This window comes from Prionailurus bengalensis, chromosome C2, assembly GCF_016509475.1.
Source record: "Prionailurus bengalensis isolate Pbe53 chromosome C2, Fcat_Pben_1.1_paternal_pri, whole genome shotgun sequence".
Classification (NCBI taxonomy): domain Eukaryota; kingdom Metazoa; phylum Chordata; class Mammalia; order Carnivora; family Felidae; genus Prionailurus; species Prionailurus bengalensis.
Window position 1 is genome coordinate 126971515 of NC_057350.1, and position 25329 is coordinate 126996843.

The window sequence follows — 25329 nt, forward strand, 5'->3', positions numbered from 1 at the left end:
TGGAACCACAAAAGACCCCAAAGAGCCAAAGCAATCTTGAGAAAGAACAAAGCTGGAGTCATCACACTTCCTGACTTTATACTACAAAGCTATAGTAATTAAAATAGTGTGGCACTGGCATAAAAATTGACATACAGACCAATGAAATAGAAAAGACAGCTCAGAAATAACCTCATGCACATACAACCAACTAATATTTGACAAGAAGCCAAAAATATTCAATGAGGAAAGACCAGTCTTTTTTAATAAGTGATGCTGGGAAAACTGGATAATCACATGCAGAAGAATGAAACTGGACCTCTATCTTATACCACTTACAAAAATTAACTCAAAATGGATTAAGGACTTAAATGTAAGCCCTGAAACCATAAAATCCCTTTTAAAAACATAGGGGAAAAAAGCTTCTTGACATTGGTCTCAGCAATGACTTTTTCAGTATAACACCAAAAACACAAGAAACAAAAGGAAAAATAAATAAGTGGAACTACATCAAACTAAAAAGTTTCTGGGGGAAAAAGGAATAATCAACAAAATGAAAAGGTAATCTATGAAATGGGAGAAAACATTTGCAAATCATATACCTGATAAGTATATCAGCTAACTTATAAGTATAAGGTAATATCTAAAATATATAAGGAACACATACAACTCAATTGCAAAAATAATAATAATACTTTTTTAAAAATAATCTGATTTTTTAAACGGACAAAAGATCTGAATAGACATTTTTCCAGAGAAAATACAGATGGCCAAGAGGTACATGAAAAGATGCTGAACATCACTTATCACCAGGGAAACAGAAATCAAAACCACTTCACACCTGTTAGAATGCCAATTATCAAAAAGACGAGATAACAAGTGTTGGTGAGGATATGGAGAAAAGGGAAACTTTGGTGGTGGGATTGTAAATTGGTACAGGCAATATGGAAAACAGCATGAAAGTTCCTGAAAAAAAAATAGAGAGAAAGGAAATGATAAATGAAGGAAACTTAGAACATCAAGAAAGAAGTAAGAACATGGTAGCTAAATTATGGGTAAATAAAATAAGCTTCTTCTCCACTGGAGAGGTCTAAATTATGACTGATAATGAAGCAAAAATTATAGAATGATGTGGTTCTAAATGCATAGAAAGGAAATATTTAAGACAATTACATTATAAATGGGAGAGGCTAAGGGCACATAAAGAGGTAAGGTTTCTATACTCCCCTTAAACTGGTAAAATAACAACATCAACAGACTATAGTAAGTTATGTGTATATATAATGTAATATCTAAAGCAGCCATGAAAAAAATATATACAAAAAAATATACTCAGAAATACCATACACAAATCAAAATGGAATTTGAAAAATATTCAAGTAGGAAATATTCAATATTGAATATGGAAAATATTCAAGGCAGGAAAAGCAAACAGAATAAAGAGAAAACAAAAAATGAAATGGCAGGCTTATTGACATATTAACATATCAATATTTACATATCAATAATTGCATTAAACATAAATGATTTTCATGTATCAATTAGAAGACCAAGATTGGCAGAGTAGACTTCAAAACCTAACCCAATTATATGCTATCTACAAGAAACTCTCTTCAAATGTAATGAAATTGGAGGTTGAGTGTAAAATAATAGAAAACTATATATCACATAAACAGTAACCAAGGAAAGTAGGAGTAGACTTCATAGCAAAGAAAATTACTAGAGATGGGGAAAGACATTATATAATGATAAAAGGGTCAGTCCACTAAGAAGACAGCAATTCTAAATGTGTATAGACAAAACAAGAGAGCTGCAAGATATGGAAGTCAAAAGAGAAAAGACAAAGAGAAAAGAGAAAGAGACAAATCTCTCTTCTGAAAAGAGAAAGAGACAAATCCTCAATTACAGTTGGAGACTTCAACACCCCTTTCTCAGCAATTTATGGAACAACTAGGAACAACTAGACAGAAAATAAAATATAAAATAACTCAACAACACATTCAACAACAAGATCTAATCAATATTTATGGAACACTCCACCCAATAACAGCAGAATACACATGATTTTCAAGGGCTTATGGAACACATACCAAGACAGATCATGTCCGGGGCTATAAAATAAACCTCAAAAACTTAAAAGAATTGTTATCTTAAGATAACAACCACAACCACAATGGAATCAAACTAAAAGTTTGGAATGAAACTAAAGTTCAGTAGCAGAAAGATAAAGGAAAAATCTTAAAATACTTGGAAACTAAACAACTTCTAAATAATCCTTAGGTCAAGGATGAAATCTCAAGGTAAAAAACAATTTAATTGAACTGAGTGAAAATGAAAGCACAAACTATCAAAATGTGTGGGGTACAGCTAAAACAGTGCTTAGAGGAAATTTTATAGCACTAAGAGTAACAGTCTAAAAGCAATAATCTAGGCTCCCAACTCAAGAACCAAAACAAGAAAAGCAAAATAATCCCAATCAAGCAGAAGGAAAAACATTAAAGAGAAATCAGTGAAACAAACAGCTGGTCTTTGAAAAGACTGATAAAATTGATAAACTTCTAGCAAAACTGAGAAGGAAAAAAAGACAATACACAAGTTACCAATATAAGGAATTAAACAGGGGACATCAATTTAGACCATGCAAACATCAAAAGAAAAGTAAAGGAACACCATGAACAACTCTACACATATACATATAACAGTAAATGAAATGACCCACTTTCTCAAGAAACACAAACTGCCACAAATCACCCAATAGAAAGTAATTTGAATAGCCTTGTAAATGCTGAGAAAATTGAATTCATAATTTAAAAAATACCAAAACAAAGGAAAAAAAAACCCTTCAGGCCCAGATGGTTTCACTGGAGAATTCTACCAAATGTTTAAGGAAGAATTAACAACAATTGTATACAATCTCTTCTAGAAAGTACAATAGGAGGATACACCTTCCAATTCATTTTAAGCCAGTATTATTACCCAAATGCCAAATCCAGACAAAAACAATACAAAAATGGGGCACCTGGGTGGCTCAGTAGGTTGAGTGTCCAACTCTTGATTTCAGCTTAGGTCATGATCTAACAGTTCCTGAGATCCAGCCCTACGTCAGGCTCTGTGCTAACAGCGCAGAGCCTGCTTAGGATTCTCTCTCTCCCTCTCTCTCTGTACCCTTCCACAACTCATGTGCACACATGCTCTCTCCCTCTCTCTCAAAATAAATAAATAAACTTTAGGGGTGCCTGGGTGGCTCAGTCAGTTAAGCTTCCTACTTAAGCTCAGGTCATGATCTCACGGTTCATGAGTTCAAGCCTGATGTCAGGCTCTGTCCTGTCAGCTCAGAGCCTTAAGTCTGCTTCATATTCTGTGTTTTCCTCTCTCTCTCTGCCCCTCCCCTGCTCACACTCTCTCTCTCTCTCTCTCTCAAAAATAATAAACATTTTTTAATTTAATAAATAAATAAACTCTAAAAACATACAAAAAAATAAAACTACCAACCTATATCCCTCATGAGAACAGATGTAAAAACCTTTAACATAATATTAGCAAATGGAACTCCAAGTAGAATTCAACAATCTGTTAAAAGAATGATACACCATGATTAAGCGGGCCCCCCCCCCCAGGGATGCAAAGCTGTTTCAATATTCAAAAATCAATCAAATTAACAGGTTAAAGAAGATAAATCATTTGATCAATCAATGCAGAAAAAGCACTGGACAAAATCCAATACCTAGTCATGATTTTTTTTTAAATCTCAGAACACTAAGAAGAAAAACATCCTCAACTTGATAAAGGTCGTATTCAAAAAACTATAGCTAACATCATACTGGGAAAAAGTTGAATGCTTTCTCCCTCAGATTGGTAATGATCTGTTCTCACCACCCTCACTCAACATAAAGCTGTAGGTTCTAACCAGTGCAGTGAGGCAAGAAAAGACATACATATCAAAAAGGAAGAAATAAAACAATCCCTATTTGCAGATGACTTGATTTTCTACATAGAAAAACTCAAGGAATCTTAAAAAAAAAAAAAAAAACCCACAACCTCCTAGAACTAATAGATGAATTCAACAAGGTCACAGGATACTAAATAAACAAAAATCTCAATTGTGATTCTGTATACTAACAATGAATACATTGGACACCAAATTGAAAAATATAATACCATTTACAATCTCTCAAAAAATGAAATACTCAGGTATATATCTAATGAAACATGGACAGGACTTGTATACTTAAAAATACACAATGCCAATAAAAGAAATCAAAGAAGATCTAAATAAATGGAGAGACATACCATTATTTGTGGAAGGGAAGACTCAGCATGGTAAAGATGTCAACTCTCCCCAAATTGATATGTAGTTTAATGCAATTCCTACCAAAATCCCAGCAATACTTTTTGTCAATATAAACAGGATTACAAAATTTATATTAAAAGTCAAAAGACCTAAAACACTTAAAACTATTTTTGAAAAAAGAAGAAATTGGGAAGAATCTGTCTACCGAATTTCAAGACTTATTATATAACTACAATAATCAAGACCTCATGCTCTTATACAGAAACAGTATCAGTGGCATTGTCCTAGACAGGGTGGATAAAAAAAGACTACATATGTGATATTCTACTTGACCTTGGCCAGAAGTTTGAAAAGCCCTAAATGCAGAATCCTTGGAGATGTTTCAAGAGTGTGATATACATTGAGTGAGTTTATATAACATGATATACCTGAATAAAAACCAAACCATCAGGGTGCCTGGGTGGCTCAGTCGGTTGAGCGACCGACTTCAGCTCAGGTCACGATCTCACGGTTGGTGAGTTCGAGCCCCGCGTCAGGCTCTGGGCTGATGGCTCAGAGCCTGGAGCCTGCTTCCGATTCTGTGTCTCCCTCTCTCTCTGCCCCTCCCCCATTCATGCTCTGTCTCTCTCTGTCTCAAAAATAAATAAACATTAAAAAAAAATTAAAAAAAAAAAACATCATGTCTCTCATTTGTCTTTGAAACTGAAGGACAAGTATCTGAATTTTTCATTTGCTTTTACTTAAACTGTTCATTAAGTGTGCTTTAAGAAAAAAAATTAAGCAGGAGGCATCACAATCCCAGACTTTAGCCTCTACTACAAAGCTGTCATCATCAAGACAGCATGGTATTGGCACAAAAACAGACACATAGACCAATGGAATAGAACAGAGACTCTAGAATTAGACCCACAAAAGTATGGTCAACTAATCTTTGACAAAGAGGAAAGAATATCCAATGGAAAAAAGACAGTCTCTAACAAATGGTGCTGGGAGAACTGGTCAGCAACGTGCAGAAGAATGAAACTAGACCACTTTCTTACACCATTCACAAAAATAAACTCAAAATGGATAAAGGACCTGAATGTGCAACAGGAAACCATCAAAATCCTAGAGGAGAAAGCAGGAAAAGACCTCTCTGACCTCAGCCACAGCAATTTCTTACTTGACACATCCCCAAAGGCCAGGGAATTAAAAGCAAAAATGAACTATTGGGTCCTCATGAAGATAAAAAGTTTCTGCACTGCAAAGGAAACAATCAACAAAACTAAAAGGCAACCGACAGAATGGGAAAAGATATTTGCAAATGACCTATCGGACAAAGGGCCAGTATCCAAAATCTATAAAGAATTCACCAAACTCCACACCCGAAAAACAAATAACCCAGTGAAGAAATGGGCAGAACACATGAATAGACACTTCTCTAAAGAAGACATCCAGATGGCCAACAGGCACATGAAAAGATGCTCAAAGTCACTCCCCATCAGGGAAATACAAATCAAAACCACACTCAGATACCATCTCACGCCAGTCAGAGTGGCTAAAATGAACAAATTAGGAGACTATAGATGCTGGAGAGGATGTGGAGAAACGGGAACCCTCTTGCACTGTTGGTGGGATTGCAAACTGGTGCAGCTGCTCTGGAAAACAGTGTGGAGGTTCCTCAAAAAATTAAAAATAGACCTACCCTATGACCCAGCAATAGCACTGCTGGGAATTTACCCAAGGGATACAGGAGTGCTGATGCATAGGGGCATCATAGGGTACCCCAATGTTTATAGCAGCACTTTCAACAATAGCCAAATTATGGAAAGAGCCTAAATGTCCATCAACTGATGAATGGATAAAGAAATTGTGGTTTATATACACAATGGAATACTACGTGACAACGAGAAAGAATGAAATATGACCTTTTGTAGCAACGTGGATGGAACTGGAGAGTGTTATGCTAAGTGAAATAAGTCATGCAGAGAAAGACAGATACCATATGTTTTCACTCTTATGTAGATCCTGAGAAACTTAACAGAAGACCATGGGGGAGGGGAAGGAAAAAAAAAAAGGTTAGAGAGGGAGGGAGACAAAACATAAGAGACTCTTAAAAACTGAGGACAAACTGAGGGTTGATGGGGGGGTGGGAGGAAGGGGAAAGTGGGGGATGGGCATTGAGGAGGGCACCCGTTGGGATGAGCACTGGGTGTTGTATGGAAACCAATTTGACAATAAATTTCATATTAAAAGAAGGAAAAAAAAAGAAAAAAATTAGCATGAAATTCCATAGGAAGGGAAAAGCTAGTTGTTCTGCAAATATCCAGATGGATGAGTGTGCTGATTTCAACAGAGAAGACAAATACACATGTATGTTGCAAGGAATTAGAAATTTTGATTAGATTTACTGGATGTAAATTAAATTTCTACCTCTAATAAGATGGTAAGGCACATATTAAGGGAGAAACTGAGAAGAAATTACACCTGTTACATTTTATAGGGTTTTTTCCTAAAAATACTGACAAAGATTTGGAGCTGAAGAAAACGCATTTATGTTACATCACTACTAGTCTGAAGGTGAAAAGAACTGATAGAAATGTGTTTTTCAAAAATAGCCATCATCTTCCTAAAAACAAGCAGGAGTTGAATAAGCCTGATGATAGACAGTCTGGCCTCCCTATTCCAGGGTTATGCAAAGACCATAGGTATGGGGAAGGCCATGAAATGGATCACCTGCTTTTGCAGATTGCTATGGACATGCTAAACAAAGTGAATAGGCATCAAAGTAATTAGTAGCACCTGGCTCCTCTTTAAATACTAAGCACATTTAGAACAGTGGTTCTCAAATTTCAGGATCCTTCCAGAAATGCTTAGTGGGTTTGTTAAAGCTCAGACTGCTGGGCTCCAACCCAAGTATCTGATTCCTAGGTCTGGGGTAGAGCCTGAGAGTATGCATTTCTAACAAGTTCCCAGATGCTGCTGGCCCAAGGACCACATGAGGAGAGCCACTGATTTAGAGAATTTACACACCTGTTTGGCATTTAGGGAAATCATAACAGAAAATGTTTCTCTGGAGATGTGCTGGTAAGCCTCCCTTTATCAGATACAATGTGTTCCCTTTCTTCTAGGAATTTCAGAACTATATTTTTAAGATTATATTAAAATATCAACTGAGGTTTGAGGAACATCTATATTCCTGATCCTCCACAGCTTCTCTTTTAATTGAAAAATGCTTCTGTTTCTTTTAAGAAGTAGACAGGGTAGAATAAATGGATGAACAAATGAATGAACGCTGGTTGCACTTTATTTCTGGGCTAGAAAAATAGGTCTTGGAAGCCAACAGCACTCACGAACTATAAGCCTTAAAATTTGACATGACCTTCATAAAACTCCAGCTGCCAAGTGACCATCCTGCGCTTCTGCTATTCCTCCTTGGAAAAGCTAGAGGAAAGGCCAATGAAAGAAGTTCAGAATGTCCACGTGGGCTTTGATTTGGAGCTGGTTCACGCTGCCAATCCCACACCTGGCTTGCAGGTATGAGGCAGAAGATGCATTAATGCATAGATGACAGTGGCAGAGCTCTGGCCCAGTGCTTAGCTTGTGAGCCACAGAGCCAGGTTCCCACTGTCTCTTATTACACTGGCTGCTGCAAGGTTCTATTCAAAACTAGCTTTTGAATTTTCCATTGAGACATTTTCTCTGGGCCTGCTCTCTAGTGCAGACAGCCACAACAAGAACAGCTTCAACAGGGACCCAAGCCCCTCAGTCAATCCCTAGGAACCAGTCACAGGTTTGGCAAGGGTCCTACCACCTGCCAGGGGCTTCATCAGCTTCTGTTCCCAGGTGAATGGCCCCTTCAACAATACCACTGTTCCTCTTGTTGACACAAAACACATGTGCACACAAATGCATACACACACATACACACTGTTTCTAGGACTGCTTTACAAACTGCTAGGTATAAGGTTTTAGAATGTCATTTATAACAGGAGTCAATAACCGTATACACAAACTAATTTGGAAAATAAAAACACTGAATTCTGATATGTTTTCTCTAAACATATTTCTCAGTTTGGGCTAATTATTAACTTGCTGTCAGCTGAACTAAACCTGTAGTTTTCAAACTGTCCCTTATCAACTGATTTCAACCAGGGTTTTTCTTTATTTGGGGTGGGCTGAGTGTAGACTCAGGTAGAGCAGCCTGACAGGGAGTCTAAAGTGATTGGGGGTGTACTCCCTGAAGGCAGGAGGATCTTGGAAGGTTGATCCATGTAGCCTTGAAGCAACCTGTGGATAACAACAGCTACCATTAGTCAGCACCTCCCATATGCCAGACATTTTATCTTGCAATTAACCCTCACCAACAACACTACAGGATGTCTATCATCCTCCCCAATTACAGATTCTGAAGCCCAGAGGGACTAAATGACTCAAGCCAGCAAATGACAGAACCAGATTCAACCCTTTCAGCTCCAGAAACAACCCTTCTGTTACACACTGCTGGTTTCCTTCTAGACTCATCATGAACTTCATTTTCTCATGGTCCTATGACTCTCTAATCATGGTGCCACCAACTATATCAAATTCCAAAGCTATTTGGAAAGATAAAAAAAAAAAGTAATAACAACAGATTAAATATATTTTGGCTTCTGAACTAATTCTTACTAAAATTAAAAGATGCATTCCTGTCCAGATAATGGCTATGTTTTGTTTTGTCCTTCTTAGCTAGGCTTCTCATCTTCTGGTGGCTAGAACTAATAAAGGAGTTTAAATGCACAAGCACATCCACATGAGGACATGCTTCCAAATTTGCCTGTCTAGCATCTACCCTCAATTTTATCCTTGCAGTTGAGCAAGGCTGGTCCAACAATATACCAGGTGTTAACAGCCATCGAGATTTATTCAGAGACAGGTCCCTAATTCAAGTTGGCCTAATCCTCCTTCCCAGGGTTTTTTCCCAAGCAACTAAGAAGACACTCTATGTCTATAGGATGTAAACCTAGAGAAGAGCCTGCCTGAAGACCACACAGAAAAGAAGAGAGCAGAGACATGGGGAGACAGTCCTGATAACATTGTCCAAGTCCTGAATCCAGCATGACTCACACCAACCACCCCTGGACTTTCCGGTTATGTGAGGTAGCACAGTGCTATTTGGTCTTAAACCAAACTGAGTTGGGTTTTCTTTCACTTACAACTGTATGAGCTCTGATGAGGTGTTTATTTCTAAGTCCCAAGTCTTAGCAGATGGTACCTGCCAGGCTCTGGTCCCTGCTTCCCTCTGTGCTTTAGTTGGGGTCTTCCAGTTGCAAAGAATTCAAATAGGTTTGAGTCAGTGGAGGAGCACTGTAAGGCTCTCTGTAGATTGCTGAGGAGGAGGAAAGGATCTGAACTCCAGGAACAAAGATTCTGGTTGAATCATTCTCTACCCACAGAAAAAGAGGAACTTCAGGAGTGAGTGGATTTCCATTTTGCCACTCTGCACTAAGAGGATTCAACTATTGTCAGGTATCTTCTCTTACTGTGGTTTGTCTGTTCCAGTTACCTCACTGCTTATTCTTTCAACCTGCCATTTCTCTGCCTTGAGTCCCTGCTCCCCATAATGTTGACTGTCCATGATCCCTCCTGACTCCCACTTTTCCTCAAGGCTCCTCTTCACACAGCCCTTAAACTTCAACTGTGGCCCCTCAAAGCCTGTTTCTCTGGACATTTCCTAGTCCACAATCCTGAAAAAGAAACAAAATTGGATTGACCCAGCTCCTCTTTATCTGCAGGGTAACTTCATAGGTTGCTGACCAGCCTAGAAAGAAGCTGCCCTTTTGGAGAGGTTGCGGCAAGATGGCGGCTTAGGAGGACGCTGGGCTCACCGCACGTCCTGCTGATCACTTAGATTCCATCTACACCTGCCTAAATAACCCAGAAAACCGCCAGAGGATTAGCAGAACGGAGTCGCCGGAGCCAAACGCAGACGAGAGGCCCACGGAAGAGGGTAGGAAGGGCGGCGAGGCGGTGCGCGCTCCACGGACTGGCGGGAGGGAGCCGGGGCGGAGGGGCGGCTCGCCGGCCAAGCAGAGCCCCCGAGTCTGGCTTGCAAAAGCGGAGGGGCCTGACGGACTGTGTTCCGATAGCAAGCGCGACTTAGCGTCTGGGAGGTCATAAGTTAACAGCTCTGCTCGGAAAGCGGGAAGGCTGGAGGACAAAGGGAGGGAGAGCTGCTGAGCCCCCTGACAACAGAGCTCAGTTTGGTGGGGAACAAAGGCGCTCGCCAGCGCCATCTCCCCCGCCCATCCCCCAGCCGAAATCCCAAAGGGAACCGGTTCCTGCCAGGGAACTTGCTCGCTCCGCGCAAACACCCAACTCTGCGCTTCGGCGGAGCCAAACCTCCGGCAGCGGATCTGACTCCCTCCCGCTGCCACAGGGCCCCTCCTGAAGTGGATCACCTAAGGAGAAGCGATCTAAGCCTGCCCCTCCTGCCCCCGAGCACCTTGCCTACCCACCCCAGCTAATACGCCAGATCCCCAGCATCACAAGCCTGGCAGGGTGCAAGTAGCCCAGACGAGCCACACCACCCCACAGTGAATCCCACCCCTAGGAGAGGGGAAGAGAAGGCACACACCAGTCTGACTGTGGCCCCAGCGGTGGGCTGGGGGCAGACATCAGGTCTGACTGCGGCCCCGCCCACCAACTCCAGTTATACACCACAGCACAGGGGAAGTGCCCTGCAGGTCCTCACCACGCCAGGGACTATCCAAAATGACCAAGCGGAAGAACTCCCCTCAGAAGAATCTCCAGGAAATAACAACAGCTAATGAGCTGATCAAAAAGGATTTAAATAATATAACAGAAAGTGAATTTAGAATAATAGTCATAAAATTAATCGCTGGGCTTGAAAACAGTATACAGGACAGCAGAGAATCTCTTGCTACAGAGATCAAGGGACTAAGGAACAGTCACGAGGAGCTGAAAAACGCTTTAAACGAAATGCATAACAAAATGGAAACCACCACAGCTCGGCTTGAAGAGGCAGAGGAGAGAATAGGTGAACTAGAAGATAAAGTTATGGAAAAAGAGGAAGCTGAGAAAAAGAGAGATAAAAAAATCCAGGAGTATGAGGGGAAAATTAGAGAACTAAGTGATACACTAAAAAGAAATAATATACGCATAATTGGTATCCCAGAGGAGGAAGAGAGAGGGAAAGGTGCTGAAGGGGTACTTGAAGAAATAATAGCTGAGAACTTCCCTGAACTGGGGAAGGAAAAAGGCATTGAAATCCAAGAGGCACAGAGAACTCCCTTCAGACGTAACTTGAATCGATCTTCTGCACGACATATCATAGTGAAACTGGCAAAATACAAGGATAAAGAGAAAATTCTGAAAGCAGCAAGGGGTAAACGTGCCCTCACATATAAAGGGAGACCTATAAGACTCGTGACTGATCTCTCTTTTGAAACTTGGCAGGCCAGAAAGAATTGGCACGAGATTTTCAGGGTGCTAGACAGAAAAAATATGCAGCCAAGAATCCTTTATCCAGCAAGTCTGTCATTTAGAATAGAAGGAGAGATAAAGGTCTTCCCAAACAAACAAAAACTGAAGGAATTTGTCACCACTAAACCAGCCCTACAAGAGATCCTAAGGGGGACCCTGTGAGACAAAGTCCCAGAGACATCACTATAAGCATAAAACATACAGACATCACAATGACTCTAAACCCGTATCTTTCTATAATAACACTGAATGTAAATGGATTAAATGCGCCAACCAAAAGACATAGGGTATCAGAATGGATAAAAAAACAAGACCCATCTATTTGCTGTCTACAAGAGACTCATTTTAGACCTGAGGACACCTTTAGATTGAGAGTGAGGGGATGGAGAACTATTTATCATGCGACTGGAAGCCAAAAGAAAGCTGGAGTAGCCATACTTATATCAGACAAACTAGACTTTAAATTAAAGGCTGTAACAAGAGATGAAGAAGGACATTATATAATAGTTACAGGGTCTATCCATCAGGAAGAGCTAACAATTATCAATGTCTATGCGCCGAATACCGGAGCCCCCAAATATATAAAACAATTACTCATAAACATAAGCAACCTTATTGATAAGAATGTGGTAATTGCAGGGGACTTTAATACACCACTTACAGAAATGGATAGATCATCTAGACACACGGTCAATAAAGAAACAAGGGCCCTGAATGAGACATTGGATCAGATGGACTTGACAGATATATTTAGAACTCTGCATCCCAAAGCAACAGAATATACTTTCTTCTCGAGTGCACATGGAACATTCTCCAAGATAGATCATATACTGGGTCACAAAACAGCCCTTCATAAGTTTACAAGAATTGAAATTATACCATGCTTACTTTCAGACCACAATGCTATGAAGCTTGAAATCAACCACAGAAAAAAGTCTGGAAAACCTCCAAAAGCATGGAGGTTAAAGAACACCCTACTAACGAATGAGTGGGTCAACCAGGCAATTAGAGAAGAAATTAAAAAATATATGGAAACAAACGAAAATGAAAATACAACAATCCAAACGCTTTGGGACGCAGCAAAGGCAGTCCTGAGAGGAAAATACATTGCAATCCAGGCCTATCTCAAGAAACAAGAAAAATCCCAAATACAAAATCTAACAGCACACCTAAAGGAACTAGAAGCAGAACAGCAAAGGCAGCCTAAGCCCAGCAGAAGAAGAGAAATAATAAAGATCAGAGCAGAAATAAACAATATAGAAACTAAAAAAACTGTAGAGCAGATCAACGAAACCAAGAGTTGGTTTTTTGAAAAAATAAACAAAATTGACAAACCTCTAGCCAGGCTTCTCAAAAAGAAAAGGGAGATGACCCAAATAGATAAAATCATGAATGAAAATGGAATTATTACAACCAATCCCTCAGAGATACAAACAATTATCAGGGAATACTATGAAAACTTATATGCCAACAAATTGGACAACCTGGAAGAAATGGACAAATTCCTGAACACCCACACGCTTCCAAAACTCAATCAGGAGGAAATAGAAAGCTTGAACAGACCCATAACCAGCGAAGAAATTGAATCGGTTATCAAAAATCTCCCAACAAATAAGAGTCCAGGACCAGATGGCTTCCCAGGGGAGTTCTACCAGACGTTTAAAGCAGAGATAATACCTATCCTTCTCAAGCTATTCCAAGAAATAGAAAGGGAAGGAAAACTTCCAGACTCATTCTATGAAGCCAGTATTACTTTGATTCCTAAACCAGACAGAGACCCAGTAAAAAAAGAGAACTACAGGCCAATATCCCTGATGAATATGGATGCAAAAATTCTCAATAAGATACTAGCAAATCGAATTCAACGGCATATAAAAAGAATTATTCACCATGATCAAGTGGGATTCATTCCTGGGATGCAGGGCTGGTTCAACATTCGCAAATCAATCAACGTGATACATCACATTAACAAAAAAAGAGAGAAGAACCATATGATCCTGTCAATCGATGCAGAAAAGGCCTTCGACAAAATCCAGCACCCTTTCTTAATAAAAACCCTTGAGAAAGTCGGGATAGAAGGAACATACTTAAAGATCATAAAAGCCATTTATGAAAAGCCCACAGCTAACATCATCCTCAACGGGGAAAAACTGAAAGCTTTTTCCCTGAGATCAGGAACACGACAAGGATGCCCACTCTCACCACTGCTGTTTAACATAGTGCTGGAAGTTCTAGCATCAGCAATCAGACAACAAAAGGAAATCAAAGGCATCAAAATTGGCAAAGATGAAGTCAAGCTTTCGCTTTTTGCAGATGACATGATATTATACATGGAAAATCCGATAGACTCCACCAAAAGTCTGCTAGAACTGATACAGGAATTCAGCAAAGTTGCAGGATACAAAATCAATGTACAGAAATCAGTTGCATTCTTATACACTAACAATGAAGCAACAGAAAGACAAATAAAGAAACTGATCCCATTCACAATTGCACCAAGAAGCATAAAATACCTAGGAATAAATCTAACCAAAGATGTAAAGGATCTGTATGCTGAAAACTATAGAAAGCTTATGAAGGAAATTGAAGAAGATTTAAAGAAATGGAAAGACATTCCCTGCTCATGGATTGGAAAAATAAATATTGTCAAAATGTCAATACTACCCAAAGCTATCTACACATTCAATGCAATCCCAATCAAAATTGCACCAGCATTCTTCTCGAAACTAGAACAAGCAATCCTAAAATTCATATGGAACCACAAAAGGCCCCGAATAGCCAAAGGAATTTTGAAGAAGACCAAAGCAGGAGGCATCACAATCCCAGACTTTAGCCTCTACTACAAAGCTGTCATCATCAAGACAGCATGGTATTGGCACCAAAACAGACACATAGACCAATGGAATAGAATAGAAACCCCAGAACTAGACCCACAAACGTATGGCCAACTCATCTTTGACAAAGCAGGAAAGAACATCCAATGGAAAAAAGACAGCCTCTTTAACAAATGGTGCTGGGAGAACTGGACAGCAACATGCAGAAGGTTGAAACTAGACCACTTTCTCACACCATTCACAAAAATAAACTCAAAATGGATAAAGGACCTAAATGTGAGACAGGAAACCATCAAAACCTTAGAGGAGAAAGCAGGAAAAGACCTCTCTGACCTCAGCCGTAGCAATCTCTTACTCGACACATCCCCAAAGGCAAGGGAATTAAAAGCAAAAGTGAATTACTGGGACCTTATGAAGATAAAAAGCTTCTGCACAGCAAAGGAAACAACCAACAAAACTAAAAGGCAACCAACGGAATGGGAAAAGATATTCGCAAATGACATATCGGACAAAGGGCTAGTATCCAAAATCTATAAAGAGCTCACCAAACTCCACACCCAAAAAACAAATAACCCAGTGAAGAAATGGGCAGAAAACATGAATAGACACTTCTCTAAAGAAGACATCCGGATGGCCAACAGGCACATGAAAAGATGTTCAGCGTCGCTCCTTATCAGGGAAATACAAATCAAAACCACACTCAGGTATCACCTCACGCCAGTCAGAGTGGCCAAAATGAACAAATCAGGAGACTATAGATGCTGGAGAGGATGTGGAGAAACGGGAACCCTCTTGCACTGTTGGTGGGAATGCAAATTGGTGCAGCCGCTCTGGAAAGCAGTGTGGAGGTTCCTCAGAAAATTAAAAATAGACCTACCCTATGACCCAGCAATAGCACTGCTAGGAATTTATCCAAGGGATACAGGAGCACTGATGCATAGGGCCACTTGTACCCCAATGTTCATAGCAGCACTCTCAACAATAGCCAAATTATGGAAAGAGCCTAAATGTCCATCAACTGATGAATGGATAAAGAAATTGTGGTTTATATACACAATGGAATATTACGTGGCAATGAGAAAAAATGAAATATGGCCTTTTGTAGCAACGTGGATGGAACTGGAGAGTGTGATGCTAAGTGAAATAAGCCATACAGAGAAAGACAGATACCATATGGTTTCACTCTTATGTAGATCCTGAGAAACTTAACAGGAACCCATGGGGGAGGGGAAGGAAAAAAAAAAAAAAAAAAGAGGTTAGAATGGGAGAGAGCCAAAGCATAAGAGACTCTTAAAAACTGAGAACAAACTGAGGGTTGATGGGGGGTGGGAGGGAGGAGAGGGTGGGTGATGGGTATTGAGGAGGGCACCTTTTGGGATGAGCACTGGGTGTTGTATGGAAACCAATTTGTCAATAAATTTCAGGAAAAAAAAAAAAGAAAAAAAAAAAAGAAAGAAGCTGCCCTTTTGGGTCAGTAAGCACTTCTGATCCAATCAGCCTCAGACAGGGGTGGAATCTTTTGCTTTTACTTATAAGGAACCATGAGCAAGGCAAGTACCATGACTGACTTCTCTAGTGTACTCTCTTTTCCCCCAGCTCTGCCAATGTGGCTTTTCTTTCCACCTAGAATCTTTTCTTCCCTCTCCCTCTTCTGGTGAAAAAGTCATCTCAAAGGTCACCTCTTCCAGGGAGGCTGTGTTAGGTTCTCCCTACACAATGCTACCTCTATCATAGTTCCAATCATCTGCTAATGTCATTGTACAGATAACAGGATAATGATTTAACATTGTAACTGATGTCATTTTCTCTAAGATTACCTGATATCTCAAGGCTGTCCTCTCTTTGAGGAGCTAGACTTTGGGAACATAGGAAAACATAAAAAATGTATTCTTGGCTTTTGTGCTTCAAAAATCCATTTAGGGGACATAAATCTGGATTTCATATACTGAAAAAGAAAAACACAGCCCCTGACATTTGGGATCTGGCTTAATACTATCAGCCTGGCCTTGGTTTTGCTAGGAGCTGGCCCGGCACCCACAGATAGGTCTGAGTGTTCTCTTGTCAATCAGAAGTTTCACAGAATGTCAGTATCAGACAAGGCCACTATGAAACTATAATGGATCAAGACAAAAACAAGACCAGTCCATAATCATGTCTGAACACAATCAAAATGCAAACCTGTCCAAGCCACAAAAATACCCAACATCCTCCTCCCCCAGCTAATATGAATGACTGCTGCTTCTTTACCAATTATAGCTTTAGCCTCTTTTCTAATCTTCCTTCCTACTAGATAAAATGTATTAAGATACCCAACCATAGAATTACCCTACTTCCTGACAGCATCCAATCCAGAGCAAAACCTCATTTTCTTAAACCCTTTCAAAATCTCTTAACACAAGCCCAAATTCTATAATAAGTCCTTTCTAATACCCTCTTACAGACAACACCTTGATTCTTTATGGTATGTGCTCTCCCTCACTGCAACAAATAATAAGTCAAATTTGTTCAACTATAAGTGTGTTCCTACTGGTCTTGGCTGGAGAGCATTGACATTCTAAGCTCTGAAGAAGTCAAGTCATAGTTTATGCCATAAATTAAAAGATTTGAGGGGCACCTGGGTGGCTCAGTCGGTTAAGCGTCCGACTTCAGCTCAGGTCATGATCTCACAGTTTATGGGTTCGAGCCCCGCGTCAGGCTCTGTGCTGACAGCTCAGAGCCTGGAGCCTGCTTTGGATTCTGTGTCTCCCTCTCTCTCTGCCACTCTGCCTCTCTCTCTCTCTCTCTCTCTCTCTCTCTCTCTCTCTCTCTCAAATATAAATAAACATTAAAAAGTTAAAAAAAAAAGATTTGAAAAAATGTGTGATCAAAAACATTTAAAAACAGTTTTTTACCAATCCCCACTCATAGGAAAATGCATAATATTCTATAATCTGGGGAGCTGAGGCAAAGGGGAGAGAAGATCAAAGGGAAACACACTGGCATTATGCTACTGAAAAATAAGTATACTCTGTGGGAATATTGGGACATCAAAAATCAGTATTGCAATCACTAAGTAGAAAAGAAGAAATAAATGTAGACCCTGGTGGGCCTCTGAGAGGGATACCCATGCCATTTATTCTCCCACCTCTTCCCACCTATCCCTAACAACCCACACACACACCAAGCCAAGTCTTTTGGAGGGAGTGTGCATAACAGAATTGCCAAATAGACCTGGAGATCCAAGAATAAGGCGGATCTGTGCTCAGTTCCCAGGTAAAGTCCAGTAATTAGCAAAAATAATGGAATTTCCTGAAGCCCAGCATCATGGCTCTCTGAACCCAGCCATTTAGAGATTTTTATGTAGATTTCATTACATAGGTGATTGATAAAATTATTGACCATTAGTGACTGAACTCAATCTCCAGCCCAGAGGTCTGAGTATAGCAGTGGACCTGAAAGTTCCAAGCTTCCATGAGTTCAAGCCCCATGTCAGGTTCTATGCTGACAGCTCAGAGCCTGGAGCCTGCTTCAGATTCTGTGTCTCCCTCTCTCTGTCTCTCTCAGCCCCTCCCCCTCCCCTCAAAAATAAATAAAAACATTAAAAAAAAAAAAAAAAAAAAAGAAAGTCCCAAGCTTCTAACCAAGGTTTGGTCTTTCTGGTGACCAGCCCCCATCCTAAAACTATCTAAAAGCCTGCCAACAGTTGCTTCATTAGCCCAAACTCAGTTACAGTTGAAAAGGACTTGTTATGATTAACAAAAGATGCTCCTATCACTTTCATCTTTCAGGAAGTTCCAAGGAGCTCTATGCCAAGAACCAGAGACAAAGACCAAATATACATTTCTTATTATACTACATCAGCACAGTGCATGGAACAGCCAACTGTCTGGGTACAACCAAGACTATTGTGGGAGCAGCTAAGACCCAGATCTAAAAAGCCTTGTGATTAGGATTAAAAAATACAGCTATCATCTAAATGAGCCAGCCCTTATGGACCAGATGGAAATGAGATGAGATGGTCAGCAGTTGCAGGGTGGAAGATGGTACTAAGTTCTCCCCAGCCTAGGCACTCTGATGCCCATCCCCCTCCCCCGCCCCCAGAATTCAAGTCAACCTCATGGAAAGAGACTGGGCAGGAAATCCTGAAGTGACTAAGATTACTTACATTGACCAAAATAAAGTGTACGTTTGTTGTTAGAATAAAAGCTTAAAATAGAAATTAAGTTCTGTTCTGGAAAAATTAAAACAGTTTCATTTTTGGGCACCTGAGTTTTTTTAATGACATCATCCCACTACTTTTTATCACTGCTCTAGTCTGCAGGTATTTTGAGTCATGTCCACAATACGTGTCTTTCTCCCTCACTAAACTCTAAGTCCTTGGAACATTAGAACCCTATATTATTTGTATTGATTCACCAGTGCCTATCACAATGCAGGCTTTGAATTTGCCCTGGATCAGCCATTAACCATCTATATATCCTTAGGAAAACTGTTTAATTGCTTTGAGATCCCATTTCCTTACCTTAAACTTAGGGAATCTATGGCAAAAATAAAGCACATGTTTTCACCAATTATAGCAAAGACTAGTATTACATTGGTAATAAGTATGAATTATAGAATATTTTAAGAAAATGTGTTTTTCTATTTTATAGCTATATACTAATCAGAACTGGGTTAACTAGATTCAACTACTCCTTTAATCCAAGGGATTCAGAGTAGTCCTTAGGGAACCTAATTTAATGACTAGATAAGGCAAATTTGTAATTAGCGTATCAACTGCTTATATGGAATTAAGTCTTTCCAAAGTGCTTGAAGGTACTTGAAACAGTTTATCTTAAGTAGACCAACTGTTCCCAAACCTGGCTCATCATCAGAATCATATATGGAACTTTTTAATCACAGATATCCCTGGGCCCACCATGGAGATTTTGATTCTGTGGGTCCTGGTGGGCTCTGGAACCTACGTGTTTAAAAAGTTTCCCAAGAAATTCCAGTGATCAGTCAGGTATGAGAATCACTACCTTAAAAAAAAAACTCACTAGAAGATGGAAACTCCAGCCATATTTGAATTATTATAGATTCCAAATTAATTTCTCTTTTTTTACTTTATATTAGAACATGTTTCTTTTTTCCTTTTTTAAATTAGTACACTACTAGTGAATGCTATACCTGGGAGTTGTTTCAAAATAAGCTGGAAAGTTAAGAAATGGGCTGGAGAAGTAGGGTGAAATGAAACAAGATTGGCCATGAGTTGATAATTATTGAAACTGGGGCACAGTACAAGTATTCTATTTTGTTTTTATTCTCTCTACTTCTGTATGGTTTGGGAACATTCCATGACAAGTTTTTACAAATAAAACTAAGGTATGTGAATATGTAAAGCCTCCTGTTTCTCCCTTCTCATAATCTCATTCCACAGTAATAACTATTATAAGTTACTGTGTATCCTTCCAGATATTTTTCTGTGCACTCTATAAGAATCTCCATTTTTTTATTCCACTTAATGTGTCAACCTTATGCCAAATCCCATAATGAAACTGGTTTAGGAGATGTGGGAAATTTTTCACAGAGAAATCACTGCAATCCCCACACCAACCTTCCTCCTGTTTCCCTCACTCCCACCATTTCCTGCTTCTCCCACAGCAAACAAGGAAGCCCCTTAAATCCCAATCCGTCTGCCTGAGAGCGATTACTGCATTTTTTACACAGCGCACAGAACCATGTCTCCTCTGATTCTCCCCTCCTTGGGACCTATAAGATGGATGGATGGATGGATGGATGGATGGATGGATGGATAGACAGACAGACAGACAGACAGACAAATAGGTAGATAGAAGAGACAGGAAGGGACGGAGGGAACAAGAGAGAGAGAGAATGTTTCCAAAAACTTGGGTCATCACCTGAATTTCTCCTTTATAATCCGGATAGATCTGGCTCCATGTATTCACAGGCAGAGAAACATACAATTATACGTGCACATCCTAGCATGAGTGCACACACACACAAACACACATATAAATCTCTTTTGACCCTATCATGTACATACTTTGAAAAGTTTGTTAGAAGAACCAGCCTGGTAATAATTCACTGCACCTCATGTATAATAAGCAGAAATGCACCGGCCTTTATGATGAATTGCCAGGGTAACACAGGGACATCTTGTTTGCATTTCAATGCACCAAGTGTCAGATTCTTATTTCATTACTCGCCGGCACATTAGTGGACGGTTTTTAATTTCTTTTTTTTTCCCCTTTAGCAAAGCTCTGTGGAGACCTCTTGCTTTTGCCACTTGCATCAGGAGCAAGGTTGCATTATTTTTAAATGCTATAGTGTCTGGGTCTCACTTGAAATGTTGCTGAATTAACAAAATAAATGATAGCATACTACCAGCAGTTCTATCTGGCTTTTTTTTTTAACACAAAATTTCTCTTGCTTTTATTGAATTCATTCTATAAAAAGGGGTTGGAGGATTTGTGGCATCTTCTTCATATTTTAAACTGGAAGGTGTTGTTTTTAGTTACGTTTTTTTTTTTCTTTTACCCAGGTTCACACTGTTCCTTATGTGAAACAATCTGAGAAGCTACAAGAAGCTATTCTCAGGGGAAATGTGGTTCTGAATTACCTTACAATCTGCTGGGAGCTGCTGGATGCTCAGACCCACCATGAAGTCCCCTGACCTGCCCCATATTCAAAGGCAGCAGACTAAATGTAGATGCCATATAGACTGAGAGTAGATTTGTTTTTAAAAATTCTCTCAAAATGTGAAGTGAATGTTTTCCTAATATTTTCCAATATACATAATGAGATTTAATGGAATGTTCTTTAGAGCAGTGATTCTCAAATTTTAGTGGGCATCAAAATCACCTGGAGGGTTTGTTAAAGTACAGATGGTTGGATACCACCTCCAGAGTTTCTGATTCAATAGGTCTGGGAAAATACCTGAGAATTTGCATTTCTAACAAGATCCCAGTAGCTGATGCTACTGATTAGGAAATATACTTTGAGAGCCACTCTAGGGCTATAAGCCCAACTCTATCATTTACCTCCTAAGTGGTCTTAGGAAAGTTACTTGACCTCTCTGAGATTTAAGAGTCCTCACCTCAAGAAGCAAGAAAAGTCTCAAATACACAACCTAACCTTACACCAGTAGCTAGAAAATGAACAGCAAATAAAGCCTAAAGCCAACAGAAAGTGGTAAATAATAAAGATTAGAGCAGAAATAAACAATATAGAAACATAAGCAGAACAGATCAATGAAACTAAGAGCTGGTTCTTTGAAAGAATTAATAAAATTGATAAACCCCTAGCCAGACTTCTCAAAAAGAGAAAGGATCCAAATAAATAAAATCATTAATGAAAGAGGAGAGATCACAACCAACACCACAGAAATAAAACAGTTATAAAAGAATATTATGAAAAATTATATGCCAACAAACTGGCCAATATGGAAGAAATGGACAAATTCCCAGAAACACAAACTACCAAAACTGAAACAGGAGAAGAAAATTTGAACAGATTCATAACCAGAAAAGAAATTGAATCAGTAATCAAAAATCTCCCAACAAACAAAAGTCCGGGGTCAGATGGTTTCCCAGGAGAATTCTACAACATGCTAAAAGAGTTAATACCTAGTTTTCTCAAAGTTTTCTGAAAAATAGAAATGGAAGGAAAACTTCCAAACTCATTCCATGAGGCCAGCATTACCTTGATTCAAAACTTGACAAAGACCCTACTAAAAAGGAGAATTGCAGGCCAATATCCCTGACTAACATGGATGTAAAAATTGTCAACAAGATACTAGCAAATCAAATCCAACAGTACACTAAAAGAATTATTCATCACAATCAAATGGGTTTTACTGCTGAGCTGCAGGGGTGGTTCAATATTCACATATCAATCAATGTGATATACCACACTAATAAAAGAAAGGATAAGAACCATATGATCCTCTCAATAGATGCAAAAAAGAAGTATTTGAGAAAATACAGCATCCTTTCTTGATAAGAACCCTCAACTAAGTAGGGATAGCTGAAACATACCCCAACATCATAAAGGCCATATACAAAAGACCACAGATAATATCATCCTCAATGGAGAAAAGTTGAGAGCTTTTCCTCTATGGTCAGGAAAAAGATAGGGATATCCATTCTCACCATTATAGTACTAGAAGTCTTAGCCTCAGAAATCAGACAACAAAAAGAAATTAAAAAGCATCCAAGTCAGCAAGGAAGAAGTCAAACTTTCACTATTTGCAGATGACATGGTACTCTATATAGAAAACCCAAAAGACTCCACTAAAAAATTGCTGGAACTAATACATGAATTCAGCAAAGCTGCAGGATATAAAATCAACATACAGAAATCCATTGCATTTCTATACATTAATAATGAAGCAGCAGAAAAAGAAATCAAGGAATCAATCCCATTTGCAATTGCACCAAAAGCAGTAAGATACCTAAGAATAAACCTAACCAAAGTGATAAGATGTGTACTCTGAAAACTGTAGAACAGTTATGAAAGAAATTGAAGAGGACACAAAGAAATGGAAAAACATTCCATGCTCATGGATTGGAAAAACAAATATTGTTAAAATGTCTATACTACCCAAAGCGATAGACACATTTAATGTAATCCCTATCAGTATACCACCATTTTTCACAGAGATAGAACAAACAATACTAAAATTTGTGTGGAACCACAAAGACTCAAAATAGCCAAAGTAATCCTGAGAAAGCAAAGCTGGAGACATCACGATTCCAGACTTCAAGCTATATTACAAAATGGAAGTCATAAAAACAATATGGTACTGGCCCAAAAGCAGATACGTACAGATCAATGGAACAGAATAGAAAACTCAGAAATGTACATACAACTATATGGTCAACTAACCTTCAACAAAGCAGGAAAGCATATCTAATGGAAAAAAAGAATCTGTTCAACAAATGGTGTTAGGAAAACTGGACAGCAACATACAGAAGAATGAACCTGGATCACTTTCTTATATCATAGACAAAAATAAATTCAAAATGGATGAAAGATCTAAATGTGAGACAGAAAACCATCAAAATCCTAGAGGAGAACACAGTAGCAATCTCTTTGACCTCAGCCACAGCAACTCCTTACTAGACACGCCTCCAGAGGTAAGGGAATCAAAAGCAAACATGAACTACTGGGATTTCATCCAGATAAAAAGCTTCTGCATAAAAAAGTAACCAATCAACAAAACTAAAAGGCAACTTATGGAATGGGAGAAGATATTCGCAAATGACATATCTGATAAAGGGTTAGTATCCAAAATCTATAAAGAACTTATCAAACTAACACCCAAAAACAAATAATCCAGTTAAGAAATGGGCAAAAGACAGGAATAAACATTTTTCCAAAGAAGACATACAGATGGCTAACAGGCACATGAAAAGATGCTCAATGTCAGTCTTCGTTAGGGAAATACAAATCAAAACTGCCACCTCATGCCTGTTAAAATGACTAAAATTAACAACACAAGAAACTACAGGTGTTGGAGAGGATACAAAGAAACGGGAACACTCTTACATTGTTGGTGGGAATGCAAACTGGTGCGGCCACTCTGGAAAACAGTATGGAGCTTCCTCAAAAAGTTAAAAATTAGAACTACCCTATGACTCAGCAATTGCACTACTAGGTATTTACTAAGGAATACAAAAATACAGATTCAAAGGGGTACACACACCCTCATGTTTATAGCAACATTATCAACAATAGCCAAACTATGGAAAGAGACCAAATGTCCATCAACTGATGAATGGATAAAGAAGATATGGTGAAGAGACTCTTAAAAACTGAGAACAAACTGAGGGTTGATTGGGGTAGGAGGGAGGGGAGGGTGGATGATGGGTATTGAAGAGGATATTTTTGGGGATGAGCACTGGGTGTTGTATGGAAACCAATTTGACAATAAATTTCATAAAAGGAAAGAAAGAAAGGAAAGAAAGAAAGAAAGAAAGAAAGAAAGAAAGAAAGAAAAAGAAAGAAAGAAAGAAAGAAAGAAAGAAAAAGAAAGAAGATATGATGTATATATATACAATATATTGTATATTATATTGGAATATTACTCAGCCATCACAAAGAATGAAATCTTGCCATTTACAATGACGTGGATGGAGCTACAGTGTATAATGCTAGGTGAAATAAGCCAGAGAAAGAGAAATACCATATGATTTCACTCATATGTGGAATTTAAAAAGCAAAACAGATTAACATCCGGGAAGGGGTAAAAAGAGAGGGGAATAAACCATAAGAGACTCTTAATGAGAAAAAAAAGAGAGAGGCTCTTAACAATAGAGAACACACTGAGGGTTGATGGAAGGAGGGGGGATGGGCTAAACAGGTGATGTGTATTAAGGAGAGCACTTGTTATGATGAGCACAGGGTGTTATATGTAAATGATGAATCACTAAATTCTACTCCTGAAACCAATATTACACTATGTTAACTAACTAAAATTTAAATAAAAGTTTGGAAAAAAAGAAAACTGTTATCATAAAAATATATACATTTAAGAGTCCTCATCAATAAAACAAAGATGGTAATGGCACTCTCCTCTAAAACAATTATTAGAGAAAATGAACAAATAAATATAAAGCACCAAGAACAATGCCAGGCACATAGTAAGTGTTCAACAAACATTAATTCTTTCCCCTCCCTCTTCTTCCTCTCATGGCAGGGAGATAAGAGGCCCTATAATACATTTCTCCACACAGTGCAGAAGTCCCTCCTCCAACCTGCCTGAGTAATTACTCAGCT